The 27,527-nt window shown below is 40.0% G+C and overlaps 1 protein-coding gene across 1 annotated transcript in view; it reads left to right on the top strand.

Annotated features, from left to right (window-relative positions):
• The window catches only part of LOC126426496 (uncharacterized), an 88,873-nt gene that overhangs the window by 8,585 nt on the left and 52,761 nt on the right, over positions 1-27,527 (top strand). The window lies entirely within an intron of this gene.

The raw sequence follows: 27,527 nt of genomic DNA, 5'->3' as shown, positions 1-27,527 counted from the left end.
TTGGATTCCGTAGAAGTGTTGGAACACGTGAGGCTATACTGACTCTACGACTTACCTTAGATTAAGGAAAGGCGAACCTATGTTTCTAGCATATGTAGACTTAGAGAAAAGGACCTGGAAAAGCAGTTGAATGAAATGGACAGTGTCTTGAAAGGAGGATATAAGATGAACATTAACAAAGGCAAAGCGAGGGTAAGGGAATGTAGTAGAATTAAATCAGGGGTTGTTGAGGGAATTAGATTAGGGAATGAGACAAAGTTGTAAATGAGTTTTGCTGTTTGGGGAGCAAAATAACTGATGATGGTCGATATACAGAGGATATAAAATGTATACTAGCAATGGCAAGGAAAGCGTTTCTGAAGAAGAGGAATTTGTTAACATCGAGTATAGATTTAAGTGTCAGGAAGTCGTTTCTGAAAGTATTTGGATGGAGTTTAGCCATGTACGGAAGTGAAACATGGATGGTAAGTAGTTTAGAGAAGAAGAGAATAGAAGCTTTCGAAATGTGGTACTACAGAAGAATGCTGAAGATTAGATGGGTAGATCACATAACTAAAGAGGACGTACTGAATAGAATTGGGGAGAAGAGGAATTTGTGGCACAACTTGACAAGAAGAAGGGATTAGTTGCTAGAACATGTTCTGAGGCATCAAGGAATCACCAATTTTGTATTGGAAGGCAACGTGGATGGTGAAAATCGTAGAGGAAGGCCAAGAGATGAATACACTAAGCAGATTCAGAAGGATGTAGGCTGCAGTAGGTACTGGGAGATGAAGAACTTTGCATGGGATAGGGTAGCATGGAGAGCTGCATGAAACCAGTCTCTGGACTGAAGAACAAAACAACAACAACAACAACAGTTTTTTATTGATTATTTCGTTATAGTAAGCCTGTCTGTATTATACATTATTAATCTTTGTGACTTTCTATGTTCTTAATTCGGTAGGAGTTTGCCTGATTTTGGAGAGGTACTGATCAGAATCAGATTCACTATTCGGTACTGTTTTCACATTTACAGTTTCCGTTGCACTTTTTTGCGAAATAGCCACATGACCTAATTGAAATCGTCCTAACATTGGATTAGGAGATATCCACGTTTCACCTTTTCTTGGGAGTTTCCTAAATAAGATTGGTGTTAGTTTCTGATGAGACCTTTAACACGAGCTGATTAGCTCATAACATTTGTGTTGGTTATTCTATGAGCTGGGCAGTGTTCTACTACATTTCTAAATTTCTTTCCTCTGCGTATTTGTGTACTGATGTCGAGAAATAGTAATACAATGTTCATCTATGGAATTTTAGATATTTCAGTTTCTAAAAGACAGAAGAATTCCTCTGTTTTTTGGTGGATTTTTCTCGTTGTTTTCATTTATTGTATATCTTGTTTTTGCATCTTACTGACAAGAAAGATTGTGTGTCTGAGGTGGATCTAAATTCTGTAACTATTCTGATTACGTTTTTATGAACACAGAAAGCTGTACCCCATAATGGCATCGGATTCGTAATTTTTATTGCTGGTTTGCCTTTGAAGATTTTGTAGCTACAAGAATCTACTACATTTTCTTCCAGGAACCTTTGTTTCTTGAATTGCTAAAATCTGAATTTGTTTTTTTTAAGTATTTCCAGTTTTTTTTGTTTGCCATTCTTGATTAGAGAATTCGTTTTTCCGTGAACAGACTGTTTATCACGATGAAGCATGAATGGCATCTCTATTTCGGCACTGATAAGTGAGCAGCATTATGGAGGGTTTCAATGGGAAACTGCGTGACACAACTGTAGTTGTTCCTTAAAAACTGGAAACGTACATACGTCTGTAACAGTATACTTAAGACCCATCTGAAGCACCAGGAGTCGGCGTTCAGCGTAGTTCCATACACAAAGCTGACAGCTGGCCCTCTGTCTGCATGGCTACGTGGGGTTTCCCACAAGGGTGCAGCAGGTAGTGAAGCTGTCCAGAGCAACCAGTTCCGTAACGAGGTGTTTGCGAACTGAGCCTCCCCCCCTGCTTGTCTACCCCAGTCGCTCACCCTGAGTGCAGGAGTTGTCACCGTTTCTCAGACAGTGTCGTCGTCGATAGCTTTCATTCCGTGCGTTTTCCTATACGACTTCTGTTCTACGCAGTGTACATGATGGAAGTGAGGCCGTGTCTTATCAGGGATAGTCATTGCTACCGTATTCATAGGAAAAATGAAGAATATACGAACTGGATGTGCCTCAATTATGAACGGAGTAGGTGCAAAAGTTCGTTTAAAAATTGGAAATGGTGAAATTGTTGCTCAACAGCAACATTCTTGTCCAACTGACAAAACAGATGTGGAGATAAAGAAAAGACTACATAACAGCAGAAAAAGAATTCGTGAGGAAAAGACAGTGCCTGTAGCCCACATTTTTAAGCAGGAATTTCAAGATTTGAAAGATAAAGGGTTAGAATTCGTGGCAAATATGCCGAATTATGACAGCTCCAAGACTCAATTGTGTAAGGCGGGAAGAGGAGCTATTGGGACAACCCAGAACCCTGGCTCTAGTTCGGAAATTCACTTTAGCGAAGACCTTTTGAAATTAACAGAAAGTAATAGTTTTTTGAAGATTGATGATGGCTCTGTTCCAGGCAAGAGACTTCTAGTATTTGCTTGTGAAGAAGCAGAGAAAATCCTTTGTGACAATGGAACTGTGCTTATGGATGGCACATTTGACAGCTGTTTGAAACAGTTCAAACAATTGTACACAATCCATGTCGACATCGGAAGTACAGAAGAGGCAACTAAGATATTTCCTGTTTTATTTGCTTTGCTGCCAGACAAAAGTCAAAATTTATACGAAAGGCTTTTTTCTGGATTGAAATCTAAGATGCCTGAGTGGTCACCAAAAACTGCAGTGCTAGATTTTGAAATGGCTACAATTAAAGCAATGAATTCAGTGTTCCCTGAAACTCAACTTTCCGGTTGTAATTTTCACTTTAACCAGTGTCTGTGGAAAAAGATACAGGAACTGGGATTAACGGGAGACTACAGGGATATGGAGGAAATCCGATTGTTTTGTCGCATGTGTGCTGCAATGGCACATCTTCCACTTAACACTGTCGATGAAGCATGGATTTTAATAATGGAACAAATTCCCAGTGGAGAGAAGATCACAGCATTTGGAGACTATATGGTTGATCAGTGGATGGAAAATCCTAATATATCTATTGAAATGTGGAATGTTTATAACCAACGACACAGAACGACGAATGCTGTCAAATGTTGGCATAGAAAACTGAACTCCTCAATAAATCAGAAACATCCAAATGTATACTTTCTGGTTCAGAAGCTGAAGGAGGAGGCAGTGAATGCTATTCCATTGGCCTACCTCTTGAAAAAAGAAATGAAAGGTACATAGATCTTGACAAAAGATTAAAAGACATTATGAAAACATACGAAGACTCTGGAGATTTAAAAAGGCGTTTAAAATCTCTGGCTTTTTTACAAAAAATTGAATAAGAAATTACGATTGATAAGAAAAAATGTCTTTAATTTGCTACTGTAATTCTGGACAACAATAACAACAAAAACAAGAAGAAATAAATAAAAAGAAATAAAATGAAAAAACAAACATTTGAACATGCCTATGTACTACGTGCATAGCCAGTCCTAAGCCTGGATAAAATGTGAAGGGATGTTCTTATTATCATGTCAGTCGGAAAGTTCACTGTTACGATATTTATTTGTAGTCGGAAATACGAGCGTCACCACGGAGGTGGTCTAGAGACTCGAAAAGTTGGATGATAAAAAATTTACCGTGATGTTCTGTGTGAAAAATTGTGCAGCTTTCTGTGGGCCTTAAAAATATTGTTGTTTCAAAACGGTATGTGTAAATAAAGCACACATTTTACCAGCATCAATAATTTCGCAAAGTTAACTTGCCGATTCTGGAGTTTCGTCATATATGTCATACAAAACTAATTATTTGTATTTGGTGGATTTCATTCACAAAAGTACGCTTTGAACGGTATTTCTGAAGTTCTAATACAAAATCTGCTATTTATTGAATTTTTAATTCAACAAAACTGAAATTTTACTTGGTAAATTGCTTACATAACATGGTCACTCGTCCTGCGAAGCTTACAGAATTTTTGGTGAGGAAGGCGGAATGAGGACTCAGACAGCTGGTTGCCCACTTTTCTGTCACAGTCTTTTAAACACGAACATATTTGCCTTTATTGTGCTCCAACAGTAGCATTTTTCAGCTTATTGTTATGTAGTTCATTTTGTAAAGATGAAATTCCAACTAGATGAACTTTGGTGGAGTCATCTGTATTAAGCAACGAATTTTATCATATGTAGACATCAAGAACAACACTCTAGTTATCGAGACTTTAAATGCCTCATCGAACCATAGGGAAATATTGTGTAATTTCTTTAAAATGAACACGCCCGTTGTCACGTAAATCTTTATCTAATTACTAACAGAAACCCGGCGTTCCCCAGATATTTATTCACCCCAGTTTTATGTCAGTTCATCCCCTCTTCCCTCATCTCTCTTGTCCACTTAGTCCTGCCTCGTCTCTCTATCCACCTCCTCCTTCCGCCCATCCGTCTCCCTTTCCATCTCCTCCATCTGCCCCCTCGCTCACAACACATCCTCCTCCTCTCCATCCTCCTCTCCTTTTCCATCCATCTTCCCGTCTCTATCCACCTCCTCTTCCCCTTTTTCTAATAGCACATCGAATTCACAATAACACCCCTAATTTATGCATTTATTACAGTGTTCCATTAGTCATTCACCACCTTCCCCCTTTCTCTGTTTACCTACTGCTCCCTCTCTCTTGTAATCTGCTTCTCTCACTTCTCTGGATGCAACTCCTCCCCCCTCCCCGCCCCCATCACATTCTCCTCACTCCGTAAATCTCCTCCTCCGCCTGTCATGCCATCTCCTCTCTCCCTGTCTATAAAAAAATACGTATATCTGCCAACTTTCATGCTGATTGACGAAACGATGTTGAAATTATTTAAAGGTAGGCCAACCCTCCGCCATCCAGCATACGTTGGCTTTTACAAATGCCTTCCCCACGAAAACATACTTACATGAGGCAACTCCCAAGCTGATCAGTCAAACGGTGTGTAATTATGTTGTAAGGTACCCTCCATCCACCATACACCGTCTGAAATTTCACGCAGACGGTGAGGTTCCCCTTGCTTTGAAGATCAAATGTACAAAATTTCATCAAGTTCGGAGCAACACTGTGGTTTTTGTTGAAATCCGTAAGTACCCTCCACCATGCACTGAACGAAGTTTTATGTAGACAGTGACCTTCCTCTTGGCTTGGGAAATAGGGATTCATTTTTATACGCCCCGCTCCCTCTATGCCGACTTAGTTGCGAAACATAAATAATAGATTCGAACAACAGAAATCATGTAATGAATTCTGTCGTATAAGGGGCAACATAGCTATTAAATAATAGCAACGAGATTACGAGAGCAGTCACTTACAGTGTTACGTAAAATAACGTTCTACATTGTAAATTATCACGACACAAAATGAAGATGATAAGCAATGTGGGACTTACTTACGTTTGCGTTTGAAACTCTCAGAGAACTCATGTGTGGTGAGGAGGGTGGGAGGGGAAAGCAAGGGTAGCCTCAATTTGTTTTGCCGGCCCGGGCCTCTGACAGGTTTAGTGCGAAACTGCTCCTAGGAAACCCCACGGTAGGAAACCCTACGACACCGCCTGTACGACGTCCGCAGCTCGTGGTGTAGTAGCTGACGTTGCTACCTCTGGATCACTGGCCCCTGGGTTCGATTCCAGGTCGGGTTGGTGATTTTCTCTGCTCGGGGACTGGGTGTTTGTGTTCTCCTCATCATTCCATCATCATTCATGAAAGTGTGCGACACACGGGACGAAGAGTATAAAAACAAAGACAACGGGAGAGAGTCGTGGCGAGCAGTTACTGCAGCCGTTTTGGCAGAAAGGGGGATGGTGTAGTTGACAAGCAGAAATCAGATCTTGGCCAGTACTAACAGTAAAATGTTTTTCTATTATCTGCATTTATTAACTAAAGTGCCAAATGCACATTCTACATGACGACATGATCGTGACATCCTCTAACTGAAGACTTTTTGTTTATTAGTCAGGTTTTTTGTGGGATATGGTCTCATTAAGTTGTTACTCGTTGTGAGAACCTCATAAGCTACAAACACGTAACGTGTACAGATTCATGAATAAAATGCCAACAAGTGAATTGCTACACTAATAAAACTACGTCTTTGTTCGAGAATGTTACCGCAACGATCTTGCAGCGGTACAGATCGAAGCCATGATACAGAAGTAATCAGCAAAACGATCTCTGATACTTTTCCCATTATTATTCCCTTTTGTCTCATGTGCAGGAATACTTTCCATACTGCATGTCAGAGTGTCACCGAAACTGTAGCCATCATGTTTGTTAAGTGCGCAACATGCCTGAATGACAGTATCTGCCACATTCACATTGACTTCGGTTGGACGACGAAAAATTCTCCATTTATTAACTAAAGTGCCAAATGCACATTCTACATCAAACACGTGACGCATTTTCGGCCACAACGATCACTGAGAAGTGGTGAAGCAGCTGGCCAATTCAAAGTTTGATTCTAAATTTTTTAGCTAATGCAGTAGCTTTGAATATGTTAGAGTCTCCTTGATGACCAAATGACCCAGCGTTTACGAATCTGAAATAATAATTGCTGTCTGATATGGCCGTCAGTACAACAGAAAAGTACTTCTTGCAATTGTAATAATCGCTGCCTGATATGCACGGTTTAACGATTGTGACGTGTTGTCCGTCTATGGATCCCGTACAGTGAGGGAAATTTGCTGTCTTCTCATGTTGGTCGCTAATATTCTTCCACTCTTCTGTGGTGAGTTGTTTCACGTATTCCTCTTTTAACATCTGCCAAATGGTCGTGGATGTGTGCCCAATAATGCCAGCAACTGTAAATCAGCCGAGCAGAAATTGAAAATGTAGAGAACGCTTCGAATTCCCATGCCCTAGATACCTGTGAAATTTGACTTGATGCATTATAAATGGTTGGCGAAAGCCTGCGGATTTTCTTTTTACTAATTTTTTGCACTTTGGGTTTCGGGAAATCAGTCCCATTTTAAAGTGTGTTTTCTGTGCGGTATGCCGTTTATTTGTGATGATTTACATGTGTGATGTGCTAAGTGATTTGTTGTCTTTACTGTAATGCATAAAAGCACATGAAATTTTTAATTAATGATCGATCTGAATATAAAGACCAATTAAAAAATTGCACGTGTTTTTATACGTTACAGTAAAGACAACAGAACAATGGAGCACTTCACATATGCGAAACATCACGAATAACTGGCGTATCACAGAGAAAAAGCAACTGAAAATAAGAACCGTTCCCCGAAACACGTTGTGGAGAATATAAATAATGAGAACATTGTGTTTCAAGAAAGGGCGTAAGGGTGAATTACACATTATTGTCGTTGGATGTACAACTGCACTCTTTGAGCTGTAGTAGCTCGTTCATTTAACAAACGAGGTGTACAACCTAGCTTCCGCCGTTTTCCGATAGGTGGCGACAACGGTAAGCAGCGGTCGAAAGAAACAGATCGCATACGTCAGGCAGTTAGCTTGGAACTCGGTCAACATTAATCGATTTGTGTCTGCATCATAAAGTTGTTCTTGATTGAAAATGTCAGTTTACGAGCCTACTCCTCGTCCTTTTCCCTTTTGTTTCAATATGAAGGAAACAGCGGCTGAGTCTCATCGGATGCTCTCAAGCACGTATGGTAAGGACGCTATTAGTGAAAGAACGGGTCGCGAGTGGTTTCAACGCCTCAAGAACGGTGATTGTAACGTCGTAAACTGGCATAGTGGTGGAAGAGAGAATGTTTTCGAAGATGCAGAATTGGAGGCGTTGCTGAGTGAAGACTCGCGTCAAACTGAAGAAGAACTGGCACGACTAGTGGGAGTGACACAGCAAGCCATTTCAAACATCTAAAGGCTATGAGCATGAATCAGAAAGAAGGAAGTTTGGTACCGTGTGAGCTGAAGCCGAGAGACGGGATTTCTGCATCGCATTGTGACCGGGGACGAAAAATGAGCTCATTACGTTAACCCTAAACGCAAACTATCATGGGCATATCCCGGCCGTGCTTCCACGTCGACGGCCAAACCCAATATTCACGGCTCCAAGATCATGCCCTGCATTTGGTGGGACCAGCTCGGCGTCGTGTACTGTGAGGTTTTAAAACCAAGTGAAACAATGACAGGTGCTCGATATCGAACGCAATCAATGCGTTTGAGCAGAGCATTAAAAGACAAACGGCCGCAATACAGCAAGAGGCGCGATAAGGTGATTTTGCAGCAGGACAACGCTCGACCCCACGTTGCAAAAGAAGTCAAAACGTACTTGGAAACGTTAAAATGGGAAGTCCTACCCCAGCCGCCGTATTCTCCAGACATAGCTCCCTCTGACTATCACCTGTTTAGATCAATGGCGCACGGCCTGGCTGACCAACACTTCCGGTCTCATGAAGAAGTCACAAACTGGATCGGTTCGTGGATCGCTTCAAAAGATGAAATATTTTATCGATGCAGGATTCGTACACTGCCCGAAAGTGGGAGAAAGTAGTGGCCAGCGATGGAAAAACTTTGAATGATAGATGTGTAACCAATTTGTTTCATGAAAGCCTCAAAAGTTGGGGAAAAAAAGGCGGAAGCCAAGTAGTACCCCTTTTTAATATTCGTTAAATTATATAAAAAGCGTTATTTTTTCAGAACTTGTGGGAATAAGAACACCATTGCAGGTGATCTGATTACAGTGATAACTCAGTCTCCATCAGGAGGAAGTACACTCAGGCAAAAATGTAAGACAAGTGTTAAAACGATATCTCATACTATCTACACCCCCTGTACGTGACACGGACTGGATGTTTTTCATATCGCAGATCCCTGTGATTAGAATACTCAAATTGCACGTGAAACAAGACTTCCAGTTTAAATTTATTCAGCTTTTAAAATCTTATTTAGCGCTCATGCCTTCCTCTTCACTGTTATGGTGTAATGTCAACGCCAGGACGCCAGTCGGGAGTGTCAGGGAAGAGAAGACTGTGAGAAGAGGACAGCCAATCGCACGCTGACCGACCTCCCTCCAGGATGACAACGCTACAGCAGCGGCTCCTACGTGAAGGGGACATAAGCGCCGCGCCCGAATGGTGGGAGCCCACTTCGGTAGCAACTTCTATGTTAGCCACTTCGTTAGGAATCTTTATGTAGCACAAACGAAGAATATTGATTGTTTTGTATGTCTCCCTTTGCTTCCGCACATCTATCAAAGTTAAGTTTTGTATTGGCTTTGTTGTAGTAAACCTCGTTAATACGAGTTGTTTGGTTGTTTGTCTACCGAACCGAGTATGTAGGATTCCTAGACACAACATCCATCATCTTCACCAAGTGGCAGCACAGTTAAACAGCATGTGCAGTACGACACTACGAAAGCAGTGCATGAAATTGTACTGAACAAGTTGAAGAAGAAGGTTCTGTTACACTTTTAGAGCTTTAATTGCCCTTTAATTATATTCCGTAAATTCTGTGGGCTCATGGACTTTAACATTATATATTAATTAAAATAATTTTCAACAATCATAGACACAAAGAATAGAAAATAAAAAATAAGACGTACCTTAAAGTAACTGCGAGTTTTTCTTCTGCACTGATACGTCGCCTCATAGATGTAGATGTGTTCCTTTTAAATTCCGTCTCTGACCATGCTCAGAAGCATTTCAAATCAGTCAACAGGCATGCTGTAGTATTCGAAAAATTTGTCTGGATTTGCCTTCAGTTTTCTGTGTAGGAGCACAAATTTTCCCTTTGTCGATCTCTCGCTTAGCATAGGATGAATCCGGTGGTTTTTCTCATATCGTAGTTTCTGGCCCCTGTGGACAACTATCGCAGCACATCATGCGAGAACGGCATTCTTATTCAATCAGCTTCCACTCACAGTCCCGGGACATGTGTCCGCAGCCTGCACCGGCGCGGCGCACTGCTGACGGGATTTCCCCGGGCATCACACTGCGTGAGAAGTGCGCCCTGCGGCTATCACTGACAAGTGTTGCGTGAATTACGTCACAGACGCCGGCGAAAAACGCGTTTGCGAGGCTGTAGCCTTGGAGCCTCAATATTTTTCTCTCTTCTTTCTCTGGTTATTCTGCACCAATTCTTCTTCCTGATGCGTCTCAACAGCATATTCCAGTGTTTTAATTTTTCCCATTCTTTTGTCCTATACAATTTACTAATCTCAATCTCTTAGCTACAAGTACTTTGATAAACGTTGTAGGTACATATCTACACCTACGTCTATATGGATACTCTGCAAATCACATTTAAATGTGTGGCAGAGGATTCATCGATCCACCTTCACAATTCTCTTTTATTCCAATCTCATATATCGCGCGGAAAGAACGAACACCCATTTCTTTCCGTATGAGCTCTGTTGTCCCTTTTGTATTATGGTGATCGTTTCTCCCTATGTAGGTCCGCGACAACAAAATATTTTCGCATTCGGAGGAGGAAGTTGGTGATTGAAATATCGTGAGAAGATTCCGCCACAACGAAAACGCCCAAATCCTGTATGATTTGAATGACACTCTCTCCCCTATTTCGGGATAATACAAAACGTGCTGCCCTCCTTTGAACTTTTTTGATGTACTCCGACAGTCCTATTTGGTAAGGATCCCACACCGCGCAGCAGTATTCTAAAATGGGACAGACAAGCGTACTGTAGGCAGTCTCTTTAGTAGATCTGTTACATTTCGTTAGCCTTCCCCACAGTATTTTATACGTGTTCCTTCCAATTTAAGTAGTTCGTAACTAATTACTAGGTATTTGGTTGAATTTACAACCTTTAGATTCGACTGATTTATCATGTAACCGAAGTTTAACAGATTCCTTTCACCACTCATGTGCATGACCTCACACTTTTCATTATTTAGGATCAATTTTCAACTATCGCACCATACAGATATCTATTCTAAATCGTTTTGCAATTTGTTTTGATCTTCAGATGACTTTATTAGTCGATAAACGACAGCGTCGTCTGCAAACAAGACGGCTGTTCAGACTGTCTCCCAAATCCTTTTTACGTATAAGGAACAGCAAATGGCCTGTAACACTACCTTGGGGAACGCCAGAAATCACTTCTTTTGGACTCAATGACTTTCCGTCAATTACTGCAAACTGTGATCTCTCTGACAGGAAATCACGAATCCAGTCACATTACTAAGACGATATTCCATAAGCACGCAGTGTCAAAAGCCTTCTGGAAATCCAGAAATACGATATCAATTTTAAATCCCTTGTCAATAGCACTCAGCACTTCATGCGAGTAAAGAGCTAGTTGTGTTTTAATATTACTAAGAACTGCAAATAAAATGTGTCAAAAAAAGGGAAAATCAAGGAATGACAAGTTCGAAATACTAGGCAGCGGTATCATTCAGTTTTCGACCCCAATAGGGATGCGTTGGAACCTGTGGCGTGGGGAAGAGTGGAGGGAGGGTGGCAGGGAGGGGGGGGGGGTGAGATAAGCACCCGCCAAGCGCGCCGGCAGAGAGGGGGCCCAAAAGCTGACCGCCAAACATTAATACAAACAAGACTGTTTAACCGTGCAGTACTGCACATATGCGCAATCCTCCTGAACCGGGGAACAGTTAATAATTAAATATTAATGAAATGCAGTTGCAAATTGCGAATGCGATTGTAAAATTACAGTCACCTTCGTCTGCTTCGTTGCATCCACATTCGTCTCGTCCTCCAGCGTCACTTTCGTCGTCACAAAAGAGTCGGTCGAGAATCTACTTGTACGGCAATTTTTTCACAGCCATTTGCAGCAAAACTGTTTGATAAAATAAAAAAAGCTCTATTATTCACCCCTTGGACTTGTGTAGTTTATAGTTATTAAAAGTTCCTCAGTTTTTCACTTTGGACTTGTTTTCTTCCTTGCGTCCATATGTTTTTGATTTTCAAATTCATTCCTATTGAGTTCTTGGGTATGAAGTTATGTGCACTGATTTTCTTCTTGTATATTGTACAAGTAATTGTCAGGAGGGCAATACCGATTTCCTGTAAAATCACTTCGGGTGTCTACTAGGCAGCGTATTTTAGACAGTCGGATTCTGTTGACGATGTGGAGGATTTTCTTGATCAAGCGAGAGTCGTCCACTCTTGCCATATGACCGTAGAATTCCATGCGCCTTTTCCGTGCAAGTGAGGTGAACCACTCAGTCAGCGAATATAGTTCTTCCGAGCGTTTGCGCTCCCAGATATCATTTGAATTTTGGGTCTAAATATTTTCTGTTTTGCCGTTCTATTTTCTCCGTGTCTTCGACATCGGTAGGCGTCTCCGTCGCGTGGAGCACTTCTGTGAGGCCGACTGTGTGGTGGTGACAAAGGTTGGCTCTGATGGGCAGCGACTTCTTGTTGTACACATACCACGTAATTGCGCAGGCTTGCGCAGTTTCTGTACACGTGTTTTGTAAGCTACTCTTCTGTTGCTAGTGTTTCCAGCAGTTTCCTCTAGGCACTTCAACTGTTCTACTTGTGTGGTGTTACCATACTTGGTTGCAAGTGGGGAGAATTTTGGGCTCTTGCAGTCTGTGTATTGCGTTTTTTCGTAAGAGATTTGGAATCCGGTCTTGATGGCGGTCTCATGGCGTGGCTGGCTTCCTTGCTAGACCCTGCTACGGTCGCAGGTTCGAATCCTGCCTCGGGCATGGATGTGCGTGATGTCCTTAGGTTAGTTAGGTTTAAGTAGTTCTAAGTTCTAGGGGACTGATGACCACAGATGTTAAGTCCCATAGTGCTCAGAGCCATTTGTACCATTTGAACCTTGCTAGATCGTCAGCAAAAGCAAGGCACTTGATGTTCATTCGTTTACCTTCCATTCCCATACTTATCGCAGGTATTTATTTCTCCCAAGTTTGGTGATCTTATTGAGTGCTGTTGAATAGGCGTGGGGATAGTCCAGATCTAATTTGAAAAGTTTCGGAGATTTCGCCCATTAATGTTACTTTAGAGCTGTACCTGTCAGGGCCTGCTCGATTAACATAGTCGTCTCGTTCTGCACACCGCATTCACCAAGATCATTAAACAGGGTGATGCGGTCAAATGAAACGCAACGCTGTTTTGAAGTCTATAAAAGTAGAAACTTTGAAGTTTGCAGTATCGTCTTGCGGTTCCAGATCTGTTGCGCATCTGGTCGGCCAGGTCGGAAGCCTGCCTATCAAATGGCCTGTCTGCTGCTCCAGTCTGGTAAGCAGAGCATGTGAGACAATTGCTAGAAGTGAAATACCTCGGTAAATGTTTGGATCTGTACCACACGCCTTTGTGTGTAGTGGCTGGATCAAAGCAGTTTTCCAAAGCTGGTATTATGCTGTTTTCCCATATACACTCCTGGAAATTGAAATAAGAACACCGTGAATTCATTGTCCCAGGAAGGGGAAACTTTATTGACACATTCCTGGGGTCAGATACATCACATGATCACACTGACAGAACCACAGGCACATAGACACAGGCAACAGAGCATGCACAATGTCGGCACTAGTACAGTGTATATCCACCTTTCGCAGCAATGCAGGCTGCTATTCTCCCATGGAGACGATCGTAGAGATGCTGGATGTAGTCCTGTGGAACGGCTTGCCATGCTATTTCCACCTGGCGCCTCAGTTGGACCAGCGTTCGTGATGGACGTGCAGACCGCGTGAGACGACGCTTCATCCAGTCCCAAACATGCTCAATGGGGGACAGATCCGGAGATCTTGCTGGCCAGGGTAGTTGACTTACACCTTCTAGAGCACGTTGGGTGGCACGGGATACATGCGGACGTGCATTGTCCTGTTGGAACAGCAAGTTCCCTTGCCGGTCTAGGAATGGTAGAACGATGGGTTCGATGACGGTTTGGATGTACCGTGCACTATTCAGTGTCCCCTCGACGATCACCAGTGGTGTACGGCCAGTGTAGGAGATCGCTCCCCACACCATGATGCCGGGTGTTGGCCCTGTGTGCCTCGGTCGTATGCAGTCCTGATTGTGGCGCTCACCTGCACGGCGCCAAACACGCATACGACCATCATTGGCACCAAAGCAGAAGCGACTCTCATCGCTGAAGACGACACGTCTCCATTCGTCCCTCCATTCACGCCTGTCGCGACACCACTGGAGGCGGGCTGCACGATGTTGGGGCGTGAGCGGAAGACGGCCTAACGGTGTGCGGGACCGTAGCCCAGCTTCATGGAGACGGTTGCGAATGGTCCTCGCCGATACCCCAGGAGCAACAGTGTCCCTAATTTGCTGGGAAGTGGCGGTGCGGTCCCCTACGGCACTGAGTAGGATCCTACGGTCTTGGCGTGCATCCGTGCGTCGCTGCGGTCCGGTCCCAGGTCGACGGGCACGTGCACGTTCCGCCGACCACTGGCGACAACATCGATTTACTGTGGAGACCTCACGCCCCACGTGTTGAGCAATCGGCGGTACGTCCACCCGGCCTCCCGCATGCCCACTATACGCCCTCGCTCAAAGTCCGTCAACTGCACATACGGTTCACGTCCACGCTGTCGCGGCATGCTACCAGTGTTAAAGACTGCGATGGAGCTCCGTATGCCACGGCAAACTGGCTGACACTGACGGCGGCGGTGCACAAATGCTGCGCAGCTAGCGTCATTCGACGGCCAACACCGCGGATCCTGGTGTGTCCGCTGTGCCGTGCGTGTGATCATTGCTTGTACAGCCCTCTCGCAGTGTCCGGAGCAAGTATGGTGGGTCTGATACACCGGTGTCAATGTGTTCTTTTTTCCATTTCCAGGAGTGTATTAGCAATGATGGTTGGTAATTTGTAAACCAAGAGTTCACTTCCGATTGTGAGCATTTTTATTATTATTATTATTACTATTATTGACGAATTCTCCCAGAAATGGATGACGTTAAGCAAATAACTCGATCAATGTTTCTTTGAGTTCTTCTTGTTCCTTCAATAGGCTTTCACTCTTTCCGAAAATGCTTGTTTAGGCTCATCCTACCACTTAGGTCTGTACTGTTCTGATATAACTTCCCATTCGTCTACTTTGTGTCTGAAGGTGTCTCTTTCTAGAATGTCGGCTGGTCTTATGTTTGCATTATTTATGTCCTTTCGCATTTCATCTAGCCAAGGTGTGGAATTCTTAAGTGAGGTTACATAATCTATTATTCTCTTCGGTTACATAATCTACTATTCTCTTCGTCAATAGATTTTCTGGTAGTTGGCTGAGATGCCCAAGAAATTTAATTCTCCTTTTCCTAATATCACTTCCGAAATTTGAAAACTTTTCTGTTGTTTAAATTGATTGTAGCCTATAACCGTCTTGGATATGTCTTCCTCCTAGAATTTTCCTGATGATCTTTCTCTCTTATTTTTTGATGTCTTCAAGTTATTGTTTTCTGTTAGGGGTAAGTGTTTCACTTGCATAGAGGATTGCTGGTTTTATGACAGTATTGTGGTGTCGAATTTTTGCCCCTCTTCACACTGACATTTTGTTGTAGAGGTTTTGCGTTAACCATAATCCTTTTTTAATTTTTTGGAGGCGTTATTCTGAGATGTTTTCAATACCTGTCGGTTCGGTGAATTCTCCAGGGTTTTAAAGTATGGGACCCTGTTAAGTTTACTATTTTTTGTTTTCAAGCTTGCAATTTCTGTTTTTAAACAAATAAATTCTGTCTTCTCAAATGAAGTTTGTAAACCTACTTTTTCTGCACATGATTTGAGTATTTCCAGCTGTTTGAGTGCAGTCTGCTCATCCTCTGTTAGTATCGCCAGGTCGTCCGCAAATGCAAGATATGGTATGTAGAGGTTGTTTTTGGCAACGCCCAGTCGGATTGGCTCCCAAAACCCACATTTCTTGAGCTCTTTCCCCCATTCTTCCATGACTTTGTCTAGAACTACGTTGAACAGAATAGGAGAGAATCCATCACCTTGTCTCACACCTGTTTGAATGTCGAAGGATTCTGAGACGACTCTCATACATTTTTATTCGGATTTCGTGCCAATTAGTGTTTGTTTTATGATTTCTCGTGTTTTGGGATACAATCCCCTCTCTTCTAAAATTTGGAATAGTGAGGGCCTGTCTATTGAATCGCATGATTTTTTGAAATCTACAAATGTGCATACTACACCCGTTCTTGTCTGAGAGCTCGCATTTTGAGTATGGTTTTGTGGTTGAAAATTTGTCCAAGCATGATCTGTTCAGTCTGAATTCTGCTTGATATTCTGCTATTTAGGGTTTTATTTGCTGTTGTGTTGTATTCAAGAGACAAGCTGATAGAATTTTGTAGGTGACTGGTAATCGAGAGATTCGCCTATAGTTGTTTACATCTGATTTATAACTTTTTTATGTAGTGGATGAATAGAGCAATCTTCCAGTCATCCAGGATTTTTTCGGTTTGCCATTATTATTATCATTGTTATTACTATTAATTGGAAAACTAGTACAGTTTCATATTGCAGTAAAAGAACTACATAAAAACGGAAATGTGGTAAGAAACGCTTAATGGCTACACTATACTGGGATAGGTGGTGCCTGAACAATGCTGATACCTGATAGTGAAAAACACAACTATTTCAAAAAAGATTGGACCTGCTACAGGAGCGTAACTACGTACAGTCTTGAGGACCGTGGGGTGAATACCCACAGTGAGTACCCCTCTGTCTCCTGCTTGTCCACCCCAGTGCCGACAAAATAAAACGTCGCCCACACATTGTTTCTCGTCTCTGTATCACGTTTAGACCAAAAAATTTGTAGATATTTTACACCACTCATGATAAATGTTCCGTTATAGTGTTGGCCAGTCCGCAACTCGTTGTCTAATCACTAGCGTTGCTGAATGTGGATCACGGGTTCGATTCCCGGCCGGGTTGGGGATTTTCTCTGCCCGAGGACTAGGTGTTTGTGCTGTCCTCCACATTTCGTCCTCATCATCATCATTCGTGACAGCGGCTAGATTGGACTGCGTAAAAAAATGGATTGCGTAAAAATTGGGACTTTGTGCGGGCGCTGATGACCACGCACTGGAGAGCCCCACAAACCAAACATCATCATCATTGTGTTGGCCATAACACTTGCCCACGTCTGGACGCCTTTCGTTCTATATATTCAATGAACTGATGTCCGAGATCGGTTTCTGACCTGGGTAATAGAGGTAAATGATTCTGCTATATTAAGGGCACCACACCGTGGTTCAAGTAGAAAAAAAACGATTTTCGGTTTTCATCATAATTCGATAGATCACGATTTTATTCAAATACTCTGGAAATTTTTTTTCCCAGCATTTAAAGAGCATTTTCCTACCACGTGTGTTTATGAACCACGCCCACTTCTCTGTCACCCACTTTTATGCATATATTTTAGATCTTTATATCCCCTACATTGCACGTTGGGGATTTCCTTTTACTCCCAAGTGTGTTGGCTATCCTTGCAATGCAACGGCCGATATTCTTTTGTTTCGGCAGTTTGTAAAATTGTTTGTAAAACTGTTCACCGGACAGGGTTGGTTAACTAAAACTGAAATAGAAAACTTACAGGTGTACTATGGGCAGGCAATTAGGAGAAACAAAAAAAATCTGGAGGCAATGAAGAGAGATGTTTGGGCCATATTCCTCCATAAGTCCTCTACTGATGATAAGCCATGTCATGGATTGTGTTCATCAGGAGAAAATTTGTGGCGCAAATACAATAGGGCTCAGGCAACTGGAGAATCTTATTCTCACCAGGATTCTCTTCCTGCTGCTGTTATTACAGCAATTAAACTTATTTTCAGAGACTTGGCTCACCCTGACCTTCTAACTAAATGTCTGCAGGGGCAGACACAGAACCCAAATGAATGTTTCAGCAGCATAATTTGAAACTGCCTTCCTAAAACTGTATTTGTAGGCATACATACAATGTAACTAGGAGTTCATAATGCTGTTATTACATTCAGTTGTGGTAGTATTGGAAAGTGTTGGGTACTGAAAAAGCTGGGAATTAGTCCTGGTGAAAATATGATCACTGGGCTGCAACACTGCGATAAAATGAGGATAGACGATGCAGGCAGGTCTGCATCTAATATGGCCAAGAAAGCAAGACAAACATCCAGCAAGATGAAAAAGAAGGTGGAAGACCTGCTAGAGGCCAAAGAAGGGCCATCATATGCAGCAGGACAGTTTTAATTAACTGTAAGTAACAAATTTCAAAAGTTTTTTCTTTAAAGTCAATTTCCCACAAACTAAAATTTTCAGCACATATGCCGCATCATATCAGAAACTATCATAGATAAATGAATGAAGTTTTCAGAGACTCTGCATAACATAAAAAGCCGCCTTTGGTACTACATTCATTAATATTTCCCCGTTAGGAAGTTAACAAAAAGATATTTTCTGCAGAAAATACTTAATATTTTTGTTAATAAATTTAAAAAAGTATTTCTTAAAAACTATAAAATGGATATTGTAGATTTTAGTACTGTTGACTCTGTTAGCATCATGTAACATATAGTAAAATATTAAGGTCCTGCATGAATTAGTTTTTTCATTAATGGATCAAATACTTGCCTAAATTAACATGGGTTAGATAGGCCGGATGTGGTCCCCTTAACAAATGAAAGATTTCCAAAACAATATATACAATCTAACTTCTGCATCATTTTGGTGCAGTAATGTGTTCACTGTAAATAAGTATTGTTGTAGTTTGTAACCACCCCACAAAAATTTTGTAATGAATGACAATATTATTTAAGAATGCTAATGCACATTGCGCTAAGTGTAACCTCTCCACTGAAATTTTAAAGACAGAAATAATAAATGAATAGGAGCCAAATGTAACATCCCTAGCAATTAAATTTAATGACAATAAAAGTGAGAATCGCAATCTGACTCAAGTATAAGTTCTTCATAAAAAATTAAGGTCCATTCAGTGATAAGAAAATTTCAGTGATAATAATGATTCAATTAAACCGAAATATCGGTCTTTGGCCCTGTGCAAAAAATCAAAATTAAAATTCTTACCTCATTACGACACCTAATCAAATTTCTGCTCTTGTTCTTGCGCACCGCTTGGAGGAACTGCATTGCAAATAATAATATTCCCTTTTTTTTTTGTAATCTAATTGAAAACTGAAACTTTTGTTTAAGGGAAGTGGAACGAAATAGTTACTTCAATTAAATGAAAATTTTATGTAAAATTGCTTTTGAAATCAAAGTTATTATTGGGGGCACTTGTTGAAAATTAGTTACAATAGTTAAACTTTACATTATCCGATGATTATCTTAATTAACAGTATACGTCATTCAGCATCTTGACCAGTGTTGTCCCCAGACCACATCACGCAATCCCACTGGACTGCTACCACTGACCGACCGCTCTGCATGACGACTACTGGCGTACAGCACGCGATGACTACTGACAGAGTACTGCCCTCAACTAGCCAGAGCTACAGACTCGCAACGACTGACTGACAGACTGAGAACCGCTCGCAACACTCGCGCGGTCAAGAGCATACTCTCTGGTCACAGATGCTACAATGCCTCGCCATCGCTGCTATGTTAAATACGTGTTTCATAACCCTCCACTGGGGGGGCAAAAATTTGGCAGCGATGGTGAGTCATTTGGACTTGCCAAGCGCGGCAAAATTTTTCTTTCATTAACAAAATTCTACAACTTACAGAATATTTAAATGTTGTGCACGCGCACTAAGTATAAAATATATCAGACAAAGACAAAATGTGAGTACAAAACATAGTAGCAAATCAGAAAAATGTATATACAAATTATTTGACAGATAACAATGTGCACAGGCACTGAAAAAAAAATTCTTTAGCATATTCAGAACAAACAAACAGACTGGCAAAAAATATTATGTTGACAAGTGACATGAGTGCACATGCACTGCAGTTGAGAACATATCAGTAATTGATGAAATGTATGTACAATTAGTAACAAATGACATAAGTGCATACGCATTAAGGTATTGAATATACAGAATAGTAGAAATCATATTGAAAAATGAGAAAAGTGTACAGGCACCGAAGTTCAGTAGAAAACATATTAACACCTAACAGAAGTGCACATGCACTGTAGTTCAGAAAATAAAACGTATATACAATATAAAAGACAAAGTGCACATATACTGTACTTCAGGACAAATAAAAAAAAATGTCTTTAGCATTTTGGCAATAAATAAACATAATAGCAAAAAAAATCATGTCGACCAGTGACATAAGTGTACTCGCACTGGAGTTTAGCGAATTGAAAAAATGTATAGCCATGAACATAAATAATGTTAGCAAGAATGATTTTCACTATGTGACAAGAATTAGGATAGGAAAGGGAAGGATTGCATCATGGTTGTAGCACTTTAGATTGCACACAGCTGTTTTGAAAGTCCATATCTTTCCACAGAAGTACAACACCAAGTGACACAACTTGAAGTTCTTTTCCCCTCAGAATTTATCAGTGTAGCCAAGACACTGAACTGTCGTATTAATGTTTCATGTTTTCATTTTGGCAGTACATTAGGTACACCAAACAGTGGGACCATAATAACGTCTTCATCGCTCACGGTGGTGGGCAGCATGTCGTGTCAACACCACGCTCTTACACGGCACATCAACGTAGAATTAGTGCAAAACCAAATATAGTGCTCCATGATCACTAGGATAAACAGGACAAATTGACATTGCAGTAATTCAGGGTAGTTAGCTCATAAGGTGAAGGACATTAAGTCACATAATATTGTCAATTACAGTAGTAGTTTGCGGCATTCATAGCCCAGTTATTGAACATTTCTGTACCATGTATGTAGTATTACAGAAAAATGTTCATTAATTGTTTTACATAGAATCAGTAATCTTCTTTTCCTAGTTACAAAGCATTATTAAATAATCGCATTCTTTTCCAGTTACAAAGTATGGCATAGTTAATTAATCATTTGTCATTTCAATAGTAATAATCATTAGCTTTTTCCTAATTACAAAGCACTATTAAACAGTCACATTCATTTCCAATTATAAAGCATAGTTAATTAATCATTTGTCATTTCAATAGTAATAATCATTAGCTTTTTCCTAATTACAAAACATTATGAAACAATAGCATAGTTAATTAATTATGTGTCATTCCAATCTAGTAAGAATCATTAGCCTTCTTCTAATTACAAAGCATTATTAAACAGTCACATTCATTTCCAATTACAAAGTATGAACATTGAAAACAAGAGCTAATTAATGGCATAATTAATAACAATTCATTAAGTGACACTAATTATTGGCACTCAGTGGCCATCAGGTATCGAATAGTATAAAGCATTGTTCCTCATTCAGTATTATTCAGATCATTACGAAGTCATTATTAAAAATCAGTTAATTATAGTCATAGCATTAATAATCATAGGGATTATAAGTAGTCTCATTACAATAACAGTGGCAATTACTAGCCAGTTACTAAGCATTATTTTATATATATGTGTATTTTTGTTGTCTCATTAAGAAGTCATTACTCAAGTGACATACTATTCAGAGCTAATCAGTATTATTCAGAATTTTCTCAAACTGATATCACTATTTGGGACTGTTAATACATTTTTTTGTTAGCAATGCATTGCGTTGGGATCGATAATTAATTGGTGAGGCATAACACTTTTTGCTTTTGACCTATTGCTGCAAATGAGGATAGGTAACATCATTCGTCATGAGTCAGCTGTAGCAAGGTTATGTAACAAGGCAGTATATGTGATTACATTTATAAATGGTAAACACAAATGGGTAAAAAAAAAAATGCAAGTACTAGAACAGGTATAATAAGTAACAGTTTTAGTAAGTATCATGACAAGCATCTCCTGGAAAAAATACAAAATGGATTATTGACCTGAAAGAAGAAACGCACACTATGCTAAAAAGTAGTGAACTTCGAATTAACAAGTAGTGAAATGTGTATAAAATGTGTTCCATAGCTGTCCTTTCCAAAACTTTCCGTCATCCACCTATGCAATATAACACCTGCTGTCAAAACAAACTGCAACAAATACTTAAATAACTACATAGCATAAATATAAAACTCCAACATTATCCTCATCTGTAAAGAAAAAACTTCATTATCAATCACTTCATTATCCATATTATCATAACTTCACTATTATCATCACCTGTAAAGAAAAACTTCATTATTCATAATACCATATCCTTCATCATTATTCATCAGCATTCATTATCATCTGCAAAAAATCACTTCATTACTCATTATACAACTATTCCTTATCTCTAGCATATTTCATCACTAAAACTAAGATGTGTAGTTCAGTCTGACAGCCTGCATCAATCACCTTGTATTCTGAAAGAAAAAATTAGTTAAGACTGCTATTCTACGATGAGTATAGTATATTCTTGTTAATGCTTGTTAATCCTGATCCATTTACTCTTCCTCATAAAGTTATTGCATCTTCTTTCGTTTATTCCGTAGGTGAAATTCCCATTTCTGTTGAATTTATTTCTTACACGCATCATTTCTTTCTGAAATTGATGAACAGAGATTAATGTCTTGCATTTAAATCATATACCCACTAAATAATGACTGGTTTATGGCAACATAATTAACCATACAGCATAACATGACAGAAAACGTAATATGTCAAAGGCATTGACAGTGTTCAGAGGCAAAATGTACAGATAATATCACAATGCAGCAGCAAAAATGTAAAACAGTCACGATGTTGAGATGTCATAAGGCAAAAGATGTCAAAGTCAACAAGTGTGTTATATCTTAACTATTTCACAGTGCATACAAACAAAACTGGAGTACAATCATATACACAAAAAAAGTGGAAAATGTGCACGGTCTGATGAGTAACGACAAGAAAAGCGACTTGCTAACCTTACCTTGCCGGGCACTTGCCAAGAAAAAAAAATACGATAATCATCACTAATTAGTCAAGTGAAATAATTGCATTAATAAATGACATCATAGTGTGTTGAATCATAAAGTGTCTTCATTCAATAAACGGTTTAATGTTTGAGATATGGTGGTTGCCTTTCGATTTTCTAGTTCTCAAAGTTTCGACGTGTACAACATTGGGGTGAGGGATGCTGCGAATCCGATATGGACCTGCGTATAGAAGTTCAAATTTACTGCACTTACCTTTTAATTTGCTGGATAAATAGTGTGTACGCACTAATATTTTCTGTCCAACGTGAAAGTCTCGGCGTCTACAAACCTGTTTTTGCCGTCTTCTCCGGCGCTCTGCGGCACGTTTGATGTTGTTCAGCGCAATGTCAATTATTTCGTGGTGTCTTAGTCGACGACATTTAGGGAAGTTTACTAATTCTTTAATTTTGTTTGGGGGTTCAACGTTTTTCAGTATAATAGACGGAGATAGCATAGTGGATTCATTTGGAATGGAATTAATTACATCTTGTAATGAGAGTATGTGTGTATCCCAATCAATATGTCTTTTGTGGCAGTATATTCGGCACAGTTTACCAATTTCTTTCATTAATCTTTCACAGGGGTTCGAAGAAGCGTGGTACTTGGACATATAGATCGGAGAAATGTTTCTGGCTCGTAACATGCGTGTCCATACGCTACTACGAAATTGAGATCCATTGTCAGAAATTACTTTCATCACATGCCCTACATGAAATAGAAAATGTTTTACAAATGCTTTCGAAACAGTTTTAGCAGTAGCTTTACGTAACGGAGTGAAGGTAACAAATTTTGAAGTGAGTTCAACAGCGACAAAGATGTAGCAAAAACCTCTGTTAGTTCTCGGAATCGGACCAAAAATATCTACTGCGGCCATGTGTCTTAATTTAACAGGTATAATGGGATATAATGGAGGAATATGTGAAGTGGTGTCTGATTTAGCTTTCTGGCAAATTTTACAAGACGCTAAAACTCGTCGTATACGTTTCTCCATGTTAGTAAAATAAGAGTTCTGTCTCAGTATAAGAAAACATTTTCGTGCTCCGTAATGTGCGTAACTTAAATGAGTGTACCAAATTAATTTGTTAACCAGTTCGTCAGGAATGCGTAATAACCAATTGTTGCTGTCAGGATGAGAGCGGCGAAACAGAATGTCATTGCGTACAGTGTAGTGGTTCCTAATCGTAACATTTTTCCTATCTTGCCAAAGGTGTTGAATTTCTTTCCACACATTGTCTTTATTTTGCTTCTTTGCTATGTCCTGTAATGACGGTGAAATAAAGTTTTCAAATGCAACTTGCTGAATGTACATGACACTGAAATTTGTTTTGCAGAAGTTGGTTGCTACGTCTTGCTGATTGTTGCCGAGAGAACGCGATAGTGCGTCTGCCATAACATTTTGTGTGCCGGGAATGTGAACAATCGTAAAATTAAATTCTTGTAAATATAGTTTCCATCTACTTAACCTGTCGTGAGTAAATTTAGCCGAAAGTAAAAATTGTATTGCTCTGTGGTCTGTGTAGACGGTGGTATGTCTGCCGTAAAGAAAATGCCTAAATCTCGTAAAAGCCCATACAACACATAATGTTTCAAGTTCTGTAACGGAGTAATTTCGTTCAGCAGGTGACAAAATGCGACTTGCAAATGCGATGTTTTTAATTACAGTAGAACCATCTTCTTCAATTTCCTGGAAAATGTGTACGCCTAAAGCGGTGTTGGAACTGTCGGTAGCAATGGAAAAATTTCTAGTAAGATCGGGGTGCGATAACAGTGGAGCATTCAACAGAGCATGTTTCAGGTCCATGAATTCAGAATGTGCTTGCTATCCCAAGACCAAATAGTGTTTTTACCTGTTAATTGGCATAGTCTAGGCGTGTCTAAAGCGGAATAATGAATAAATTTACGAAAAAAGTTAATTAAGCCCAAAAAACTGCGTAATTGCTTCTTCGTCGTAGGAACAGTAATGTCACGTAGAGCTTGAAGTTTTTCCGGATCAGGTGCAATGCCTTCTGCTGAAATTACGTGTCCAAGAAATTTTATAGAAGTTTTGCCAGAATGCGATTTACTGAGGTTAACTGTAAGTCCTTGTGCACGAAAAGTTTGTAACAGTTGTTCAAGAATCAGATTGTGTTCAGACCAGTTAGCTTCTGCGATAAGAATGTCGTCTACATACGTCGTAATTCTGTCTTTAAGTTCTGTCGGAAGTATTGTGTTCAAACCGCGAATAAAAGCTGCAGAAGAAATAGTTAAACCGAATGGTAATTTGCAAAATTGATAACAGTCACCAAAACAAAGAAAAGCTGTGTATTTTCTGCAACTCGGATGAAGTTGAATTTGCCAAAATCCCGATTTCAAATCTAGTGTAGAATAAATAGCTGTACCATGAAATTTCTGTAAAAGTTCCTCTAATGTCTGTGGTCGATCTGTTTCGTTAATAATAATGTCATTAATGTGACGTGAATCAAGTACAAGGCGAAGTGAGCCATCTTTTTTCTTAACAATATGCAACGGGTTTATGTACGGACTAACTGCTGGTTCAATAATTCCTTGATCGAGCATATCCTGCAATTCTTTTTTAACTTGTTCTCTATGAATATACGGAATAGGATAATGCTTAGCTTTAAATGTATCGTGCTGCTTGACTTGAAATTCATACATAAATCCGGACATAGTACCAGGAACATTGTCAAAAACTGGAGCTTGCTGTAAAAGAATTTTGTGTAAGTGCGTTCGTTCGTCGTCTGTAGTTGCACTGCTCTCTTTAACCTTATCAGAAATCAATTGCATTACGTCGTAGTCAGCTTCGTCTGGAGTATTATAGTTGTGTACGTACGTATCCGTGAACAATGTGGGATTACAGTCTATGTTACGTGTTGCGGAAATGACCTCTGTGCGGTTAATTGTTTGTTCTTCCGCAGATAATGAGTGCTGAAATTCTAAAGCCAATTGTACATTTTCATCCTTTAACATTAAATAAGAATTTTGAAAATCGATAACTGCGTCGTGTTGTACCAGAAAATTCGTACCTAAAATAACGTCTGTTGTCAATAAAGGAACAATCCAAAAATTAGAGTGGAAAGTATGACCTCCAATACAAAATGATAAATGCGTCTGTAATCTAACGTGTACTCCTTTACTCGGTACTGCTCCCTTCACTTTTGTTTTGCCTAAAGGTAATGTCGGATAAGTATTCCCTTTGTTGCACTCGTTGAAAGTCTCCTCATTTATTACTGATATAGGCGAGCCGGAATCAATTACTGCTGAGAATTTCGATGAACCAATTTTAATTTCGATAACAGGATGTGAAATAGATTTCTGAACAAATGGTCTTTCCTGCAAGAGAGTGTCTCTGATATCGTCAAAAGTAATTACATTTTCGTGAACAACATTTTGCGTGTCTGAAGTAGTGCTTGTATTATTGGAAGATGCGATCTGTACAGTATCTAGTCAGATTCTATCTGACGTGTTATTATTATTAGGAGGATTCTGTGGCATTTCTACTATTTGAATAGTTCTATTACTTCTTCCAGACGTATTACGCTCTGGATGGTACCTACTGTCGGGTTCATTCATGAGAATATGTTCTTGCGTATAATTTTGCTGTTGGTGAGACCGACTGTTATTATAAGTACGCTGATAATTGTGCTCATCGTTTTTACGTCTGTCGTAATAGTCATTCCTATACGGTGCATTACGATAGCAATTGAAATACTGTCTTCTTTGTACGTAGTTGTTTCCTTGCTGACGTACGTTACTATTTGTTGTATCAGGGACTATACGTGCACGCGGCGGAACATTAAAGCCTGGTTGACCTTGTGCATTCCATTGTTGGTTAGGTATGCTAACCGGCTGGTTTTGATGTTGTTGTTGTGAAATACCTCTATTGTTACTAAAGTGTGGTTCCTGTTGCTGAAAATTTTGACGATATTGATAATTAAAATTTTGGCTGTTATTAGAGTTTTGGTAGTAGTCGTTCCTAAAGCGTCTGTTATCTTTCCTATTGAAATTACGTGTCTGATTATAATTGCCGTACTTTTGTTGACCTTGGTTATTATACGAAAAGTTTTTGTTTACAAAAGAATAATCAGATTGCTGTACTTCCAAGAGCTGTAAAAGATCTCTGAATGCTGAAATGTTTTCTTTTTGCTGGCCCGTTAGAAGTGACACTCGTAATGACCGTGGTAATTTAGAGATGCATAATTGTATAAGTGCGGATTCACTGTACGGCTCACTCAGGTATTGGTTTTGTTGTACCATGTGCTCAAAAAATTGCGTCACACTGGGAAATTTTGAGTTCTCGTAATTCGGCAAACTAATTAACTGATCTTTAATTCCGCGCTGTGTCGTCTTCGACCAGTACGCTGACAGAAAAGCATTCTGAAACTCTTCTACTGAATAGCATTGCCTCGCGATCGCTCTCATACGAGTTGCCGGTTCGCCTTCCAGAAAACTGTAAATAAATTCAAGTTTATGTGTTACAGGCCAAGTCGGTGGAAGAGCAAAGCTAAATTGTTGAATCGAATCCAGTGGGTGAATCTGCGTTCTATCGTTTTTGAAAACCTT

This window comes from Schistocerca serialis, chromosome 11, assembly GCF_023864345.2.
Source record: "Schistocerca serialis cubense isolate TAMUIC-IGC-003099 chromosome 11, iqSchSeri2.2, whole genome shotgun sequence".
NCBI classification, from domain to species: Eukaryota; Metazoa; Arthropoda; class Insecta; order Orthoptera; family Acrididae; genus Schistocerca; species Schistocerca serialis.
Note: the sequence above shows the minus strand (reverse complement) of the source record. Positions and strands in the feature narration are given on the sequence as shown.